Here is a 7,384-nt window from a genome sequence, read left to right on the forward strand (position 1 = left end):
CAATGAAGATTAATAAAAGCGGCCAGTTACTATAGATGGTTGCTTTGTTTTTGGACAATTTATTTTAACTCGTGACCAGTTATACGTTGCATTATCTAGAGTTAAAAGCACAAACAATATGAAACTACTAAGTTATGATATAGAAAGTAAGGTTACAAATATAACTACAAATATTGTGTACAATGAAATATTTAGGAATTTATGAATTTTCTAACGACTTTTTATTTTCATATTATGTAAGGTGTAATTTATTCTATTATATAATATATCTGTTGAACATAATTTTTTTACTTGACATTGTGTTATTATTTAAATAAATTTATTTATTCCAACCTGTGTGCTACACGATAACTAACTAGTTTGATATACTTAGTGGAGACTATTAAATTCAAAAAATGTTAGAGGGGTTAATATATATGTGAATAACGTTAAAGAATAAGATAGCGTTTGGTAGACAGGAATAAGAGGGAAATGAATGAGTCATTGCGAGAGAATGAAGAAAGGGGTGCTTGGTTAGTCAATGGAATAGAATCAATAATTACTCAAGGAATCTCATTCCATCAAATCCAATCCCCCCCCATTCCATTCCTCTTCCACCCTAATCTCTAGATACTGCCGCCGTTGCTGCCACCACCACCACCGTTGTCGTCGCCACAACCATCACCGCCATACCACCACCGGTGCCACCACCACTGTCACCGCCATAGAACCACCACCATCACTCACTATCGCTGCCTGACTACCACCATCGTTGTCATCGGCGCCACCATCACCATTGCTAATCTTTTTCTTTTTGTATTTTTTTTTCTTTAGATATATGAATATTTTTATCAATTCTATTTTATTCATAAGTTTTTTTATTTATTTTTTATTTTTTACCAAAGAACATAAAATAATAATTTATTCATTCATACAGGTTAACCTATAGGTATTCAATATTTGAATCAGACTCCAAAAACTCGAAATTTGATTCGACTCGCATTCAAATTTGAAGGTTCGAATTCGACTTTCAATCATTCGAGTTTGATTCGGTTCGAATTCAAATTATACATTTTATTTTTATTAATACACACAGACACACACTTATTTATGAAAAGATAAACTACATAAATCATTTAAGTTATAGTAACTAAAAATTGAAAGTTAATAATTTTGGCTAATAATTAATGTAATTAGACATTACCATTTTGTATTTAGGATGTGATAACTTCCAAGTTCAAATGATTTATTTAGGACCAAAAATGGTTTTAAAATTGAAATTGATTTGATTCAAATTAGAGCTTAATTCTCGAACCGAATTTCATTACCTTTTCGCTTCCATTTGATTCCTCCTCCGTTTCATTAACCCAATCAAGCATACAATAGTATATATTCAGTACAAAAAATGATACGACGGACGGTGCGTTTATTGGGTCGCCTAAATAAACAATGTCCGAGGGGCGCAAGGGAAACATTGAGCATGCACAGCACCGGTGTCTCTCAGCTTACTAGTCCCAACGCCTCATGTGCCCTAAAACCCAATTCCACCAGATTTAATCAGGTGATTCATTCTTGTTATTATTTGCTTGCATATTGATTCTTAGTTAATTCTCTAATATTCAATCATGATTCTGCATATTCATTTCAATTTCTTTAATTGCTAGAATTCAAGCGGATTTGGTTACAATTTGTTGTTTCTGCATAAAACCCATTTTCAAAGATATAAATTAGTATTATAACCTAAACTTCAAATTGTTTAAAGCTGGCCCATCACCGAGAATCGTCAAAAATTTTGGGCAAAAAAGGTAAAAAAGAGTGTTTTTTTTATTGTGTTAAAACAATTACATTTTTAAACTGGCTTCTTGGGTTATAATTTGAGTAAGGGCGTCCGAGAATCGTTAAAATTTTTGGGCCTAAGCGAAAAGAATTTGGGCCTCAAGTGTAAAGGTTTTTTATTGGATCTGAACTGTTAAAATTTTAAATGGTCTTCCTTGGTTATAATTTGGGTTGTGCAAAATATATATATATATAAAGGATAAAATACAATAATCCTTTATCGTACATTATGTACGCAACACTTCTAACCGTTGATTTTCAGAAACTCAAAATCACAATTACACTAATCCTCTCGTCGGCAAACTCAGCTCCGTTTCCGAACAAACCCGCACCCAATCCTTATGCGAGCTCCGCCTCATCTCCAAAAACGACCCCGAAAGCCGCCCTTTAATCGCCGACGCCGGCGCCATCAACAAATTGAAATTGAAGCCAATTGATCGGTTAATCTTTGAAATCGATTCAATTAATCATCAATTTCAAGCTTCAATCGATCAATTTTGAGTTCTGGATGACGGGTTTTAAAGTTGTCTGATAAAAGAACGTATTAGCAAAGCGTATTAACGTAAGGGTATAAATATAATTGTCTTTTAAACATTTTCTTAAGAAAATATCAGAGAACGTTTTAGCTAAACGTATTAGAAGAAATAAAAAATTAGAGTGTTGATGAATTTTGACATTTTTAAACTGAACGTATAAGAGGAACGTATTAGAAGAAATCAAAATTTGGAGTGTTGAAGAGTTTCAACTAATACATTCAACTAATACTTTCAAGTTTGACATTTTTAAACTGAACGTATAAGAGGAACGTATAAGTGGAACGTATTAGAAGAAATCAAAATTTGGAGTGTTGAAGAATTTCAACTAATACATTCAACTAATACTTTCAACTAATACTTTCAAGTAATACATTCAACTAATACTTTCAACTAATACTTTCAAGTAATACGTTCAAGTAATACGTTTATAGCTTCTGGATGGTCTTCTTTGTCGGCGGTGTCTTCGTAATCGGAATTGTCGTCGATGAAATTGTGGTTGGAACCGAGGGGGTGGAGCATGCAGGAGCCGGACTGTTGATTGACCTCCATTTGTAAGCAATTGTTGGTTTGATTGCCGTTTGGAATGCGGTTAACGGATTTCGGGGAATTTTGAAGAACAGGGATTTGGCGAAATTGAAGAATAGAATTGGGGAGTATAGTTGGACGGAAAATCTTTGGACGAAAATACCCTTCTGATAACTGGCATATAGTGGGGTATAGTTGTATTTAAAAAATTTAATCGCGTATAATCAGACGTTCAGGATACTCGCGTACGTAATGTACGATAATGTATTAGTGTACGTTAACCGCCCCCTATATATATATATATATAGAAAAATGGGCTTAAATGAGTTGAGTAATTGCATTTAAACATTATGAATACATGTTTTTTTTTCAAAGTATATATAATTTTTTTAATCCAGGTCTACCTGTGTGATTGGGCTGGGGACGGTCAGCCTCCCCGGCCCCTTTCATAGCCGGCCAAGATTTGAGTTGTGCAGAAAATAATTTATAAAATTGAGCTTAAATGAATTTGGTAATTGGGTTTAAACATTATGAATACATACTTTCTGAAAGAAATATATAAAAATAATTTAAAAATTAAAATTCGGGCCTACTGGGGTGATTGGGCGGGGGCAGTGGTTTGAAGTTGTGATGGCTGTGTGTTCATATTATATATTAGTACTTGTTAAATTATTATCTTATAGATTTTGTTAGTAGCTATATTTCCTCAAAACCAATTGATGCACAACTGTTATATGACACTTTTGTTTACTGCAAAGAAGTATATAGCGCTTTCGTTATATCTAGAGGATAAGTTATAGGTAACATCAAGCTCATATAATTTATTTTTATTTTCAGAATTCATTCCCCAGGTTAAATTCTTCATGTGCTTATCATAAACCGGTGATTGCCTATACCGAGGAATTGTTAGTTATGGAATCTGCAGAAAAAGTAGATGCAATTGGAAGTCGGTTACCAGCAGAGGCGATGAAGATACTACAGTCATTGGCGTCTCATTGGGATGATGTCATTGATGTAGATGGTTTACAGGTAGTAAGACTCAAAGGTGCAATGACCAATGAAGTGTACCAAATCAAGTGGCCAACAAACAGAGAACGGTCTCGAAAGGTTTTAGTGAGGATATATGGTGAGGGTGTGGATGTGTTTTTCGATCGGGAGTTGGAGATCCGTACGTTTGAGTTTATGTCTAAACAAGGGCAAGGGCCTCGTTTACTAGGTAGATTCTCAAATGGGCGGATTGAAGAGTTTATTCGTGCACGGGTATTTGTTGTTCCTTGTTCTTTGATTTAATGTTTTATTATGGTTTTCTTGTGCATGAATGTAGCTATGATTTTTGAACATATGCCATAATTTAGGATATGTTTTTTTTTTTTTAACTTTTTAGTATACATAATAGGTTTATGCCTTGTGTATTCTAGTAGTACAAGTGTTGGAAGTTGGATTAATATTATATTTTGTAGTCTTGGCACATGAATTTGAGTGATATTTAAAAGTTTGATAAATATAAAAAACACTTAGGATACATATGTACTTTGTATCAGATGCCCATTTGGTAGCAAACGCCTATATGAAGTCCAGCATCTTCACTAGTCAATTAAAATCACCGTTTTTTATTTTTCTTGTTGAGTTCGGGTCAGGGCCATATCGGGTCAGCACACAAGGGTTTTTTGTCCGGTTTTTCTCAAATTTGACTAATATTTAATGTATCAAAATATGACGGAGAAAGTAAATTGATAATCTAGGTTTTTTTTTTAAATAAAGCTACTCAAGAGGATGTAAGCATTTTATTTGGTTCGTTTTAGCTTATTCGACCTGTTATAACCCGAAACAGCCCGTTTCAAGGTTAACGTGTCGAATAGTATAATACTTTCAGAAAGTAATAATTGTTCTTGTTTTTTTTTTTTGTTTTTGTGGAAACCAGACACTTTCAGCTTGTGATTTGAGGGATCCGGATATATCTGTTCTTATAGCATCAAAGCTAAAGGAGTTTCATGATCTTGACATGCCTGGTCCAAAGAAGGCATTGGTCTGGGATAGATTGCGGTATAATTTTAATCTTGTTAATTTACTTTGCATCAAAATAACCTATGTTTTGTAAAGGTAAATTGACAATTTATGTTTTTTTCTAGAAAATGGCTTTGTGCAGCCAAAAGTATGTGCTCTGCAGAAGAAACTGAGGCCCTCGGTTTGGATGCGATTGAGGAAGAGATAGAAACTTTATACAAGTGTCTTGCAGCAGATGAACACATAGTGTTTTGTCACAATGACTTACAATATGGGAACATAATGATGGATGAAGATACAAGATCCATAACCATAATTGTGAGTATTTTATACTATATAAGGTTTATTTAGGTTGTGCTATATATCTAAGAGGTTGAATATTAAAATAAACTATAAGATAAAAAGAAAGAGGTCAAAGGGGTCAAACGCTGCCCATAGTGTTGACAACAAGGAGTTGCAGTCTAAGATATGGATATGAGTGCATTCTTTCATGGGTTTAAGTAAATAGCAAATTTGACCAGTTTACTTATTAATGAGCTTATTTGGGTTGTTTTCTTAATAATGGGTCTAACAGATTGAGCAAGACGGTTTAACTAAAAACGATTTGGGTCAAAGGTCAAACATTTGAAGTGCATTCAAATGCATAATGCCTCAAAAATCTTGTAATAATACAGTTGTTTTGTAATCATATATAATTCACTGCTTTCAAGATTTGAGTGTGACATCTAAAGCATGCAAACTATGACAAATAAGCCAGAACAGCTACCCAAGTTAACAATATCTTTTTAGGAAATTGATTTTGTTCAACCACTTTGAAGTTTTCAAATATATGTGTTAGGTTTAAGTGCTGATTTTCTGCATTTGATGCTATAATATTATATACTATCGCCATCCTAATTTTTAGAATATATTGTACTCATTGAAATGTTCTAAATTCAATATCTGATGAATATTGGAACTTGGAAGTATTATCTGCAATAAAAATATATGCCACTGACACAAACAAGTCTATAGTTTCTCTCATGTTAAATCCTATGATTACTAGACTTGCAATAGTGTTCTACTTATTCCGCTTGTGTTAGTTTCTCACATGCTTTCAAGTTTCAATACCTCTATTGCTGACACTTATATTTACAGGACTATGAGTATGCTTGTTACAACCCTTTCATGTTTGATATTGCAAACCACTTTTGTGAGATGGCTGCTGATTATCATACATAAACACCTCATGTATTGGATTACAGTAAATACCCTGGTAGGTCAACTTATATTAGCTGTTAACACATCTTCTTAAATATCGTAAATAAACACTTCAGCTTCTTATGAATTTCAACTGAAACAGATCTTGAAGAGCGTAGGAGATTTCTGCACGCATATCTCAGTTCAGGTACCAAAAACATTAACACCTTTTAACTTAATACTGATTGTTTACGTTTAAAAGTTTAGTTACATAATGTAGCCTTATAGTAATGAAATAGTCGATGCCAGCTAGTTGGTAATATGTGTCTCAACTTGTAGTGAATATAATAGAATTGACATTGTGCAGGTAATCCACCAGTCAACTCAGAAGTTGACAAGATACTTGAAGACGTTGAGAAGTATGCTCTTGCAAGTCATCTAATGTGGGGCTTATGGGGAGTAATATCGGTACTTTTGCTACTTTTTATGTTATATTAACACGTTTTTGTTTCTAAGCATGTGTTAAAGAAGAATGACTTAATTCTTTAATTGATTAAAATGAGATGGTATAAGTTTGTCTGCAAAAATTTTGAATGCCACTTTATTAAACGTTGATCCTTATATTAAAGCGAATTCACAACTACATGCATTATAGACAAGTTTAGTGACTTTAATTTACAAAAGTTAGTTCACTTGCTTTTTCATGTATTTTTTATAATTAACACATCAAAATTAAGTTGACTGACTTTTTTTATAATAGTAAGAAAGTGTTTTTTTTAATGATATTAGCTGTATAATGAAATGAATTGATTTAGTAGCTTTACACATGGACTTTTGACCTGTTTCCTTTTTTTTTTTTTTTTTTTTTTTTTCGTTTTAGCGTTTGACCCCCGGTTCTAAATCACCACCTCCATGTTTGACACGTGCCTGCATCAGTGTTGGAGAAAACATTCTTATTAAAAAAAAGTTGACCTTCATTAAATATAAATTTTTATTTTATTTCAGGAACATGTTAATGACATTGATTTTGACTACATGGAGTATGCAAAACAGAGGTTTCAAGAGTACTGGCTACAGAAACCTAAAGTACTGGGTTGCACTAATGAAACTGTTAACTGAACACGGCTCTTGGGATTTATCTTTTAGTGTTGGAGAAAAAATGTTATTTGTTTTTTTCTTTTTGTAGAAAACTAGTGACAGATACATTTAATGAAATCGGTCGCGGATTCCGGGATCATCTATGTGGTCAAGGATGGTTAAGGGAGACATGCTTGTTACAAAACTAGCATGAAAGAATAAGGCTTGGTGCTTATGTTGGCCTTTTT

General features: G+C 33.2%; 1 pseudogene across 1 annotated transcript; it reads left to right on the forward strand.

The window, feature by feature from the left end:
* The first annotated feature begins 3,715 nt into the window (after positions 1–3,715).
* LOC143589296 (putative choline kinase 2) lies at positions 3,716–7,178 on the forward strand (annotated as a pseudogene). Its single transcript, XR_013145244.1, has 7 exons — positions 3,716–4,136; positions 4,798–4,919; positions 5,006–5,198; positions 6,018–6,135; positions 6,223–6,267; positions 6,427–6,527; positions 7,065–7,178. The product of XR_013145244.1 is annotated as a putative choline kinase 2 (transcript).
* Positions 7,179–7,384: the final 206 nt, after the last annotated feature.

The sequence above is a fragment of the Bidens hawaiensis genome, unplaced genomic scaffold, assembly GCF_021521415.1.
Source record: "Bidens hawaiensis isolate Kalapana, Puna unplaced genomic scaffold, B.hawaiensis_p1.1 tig00037322_1, whole genome shotgun sequence".
Lineage (NCBI taxonomy): Eukaryota > Viridiplantae > Streptophyta > Magnoliopsida > Asterales > Asteraceae > Bidens > Bidens hawaiensis.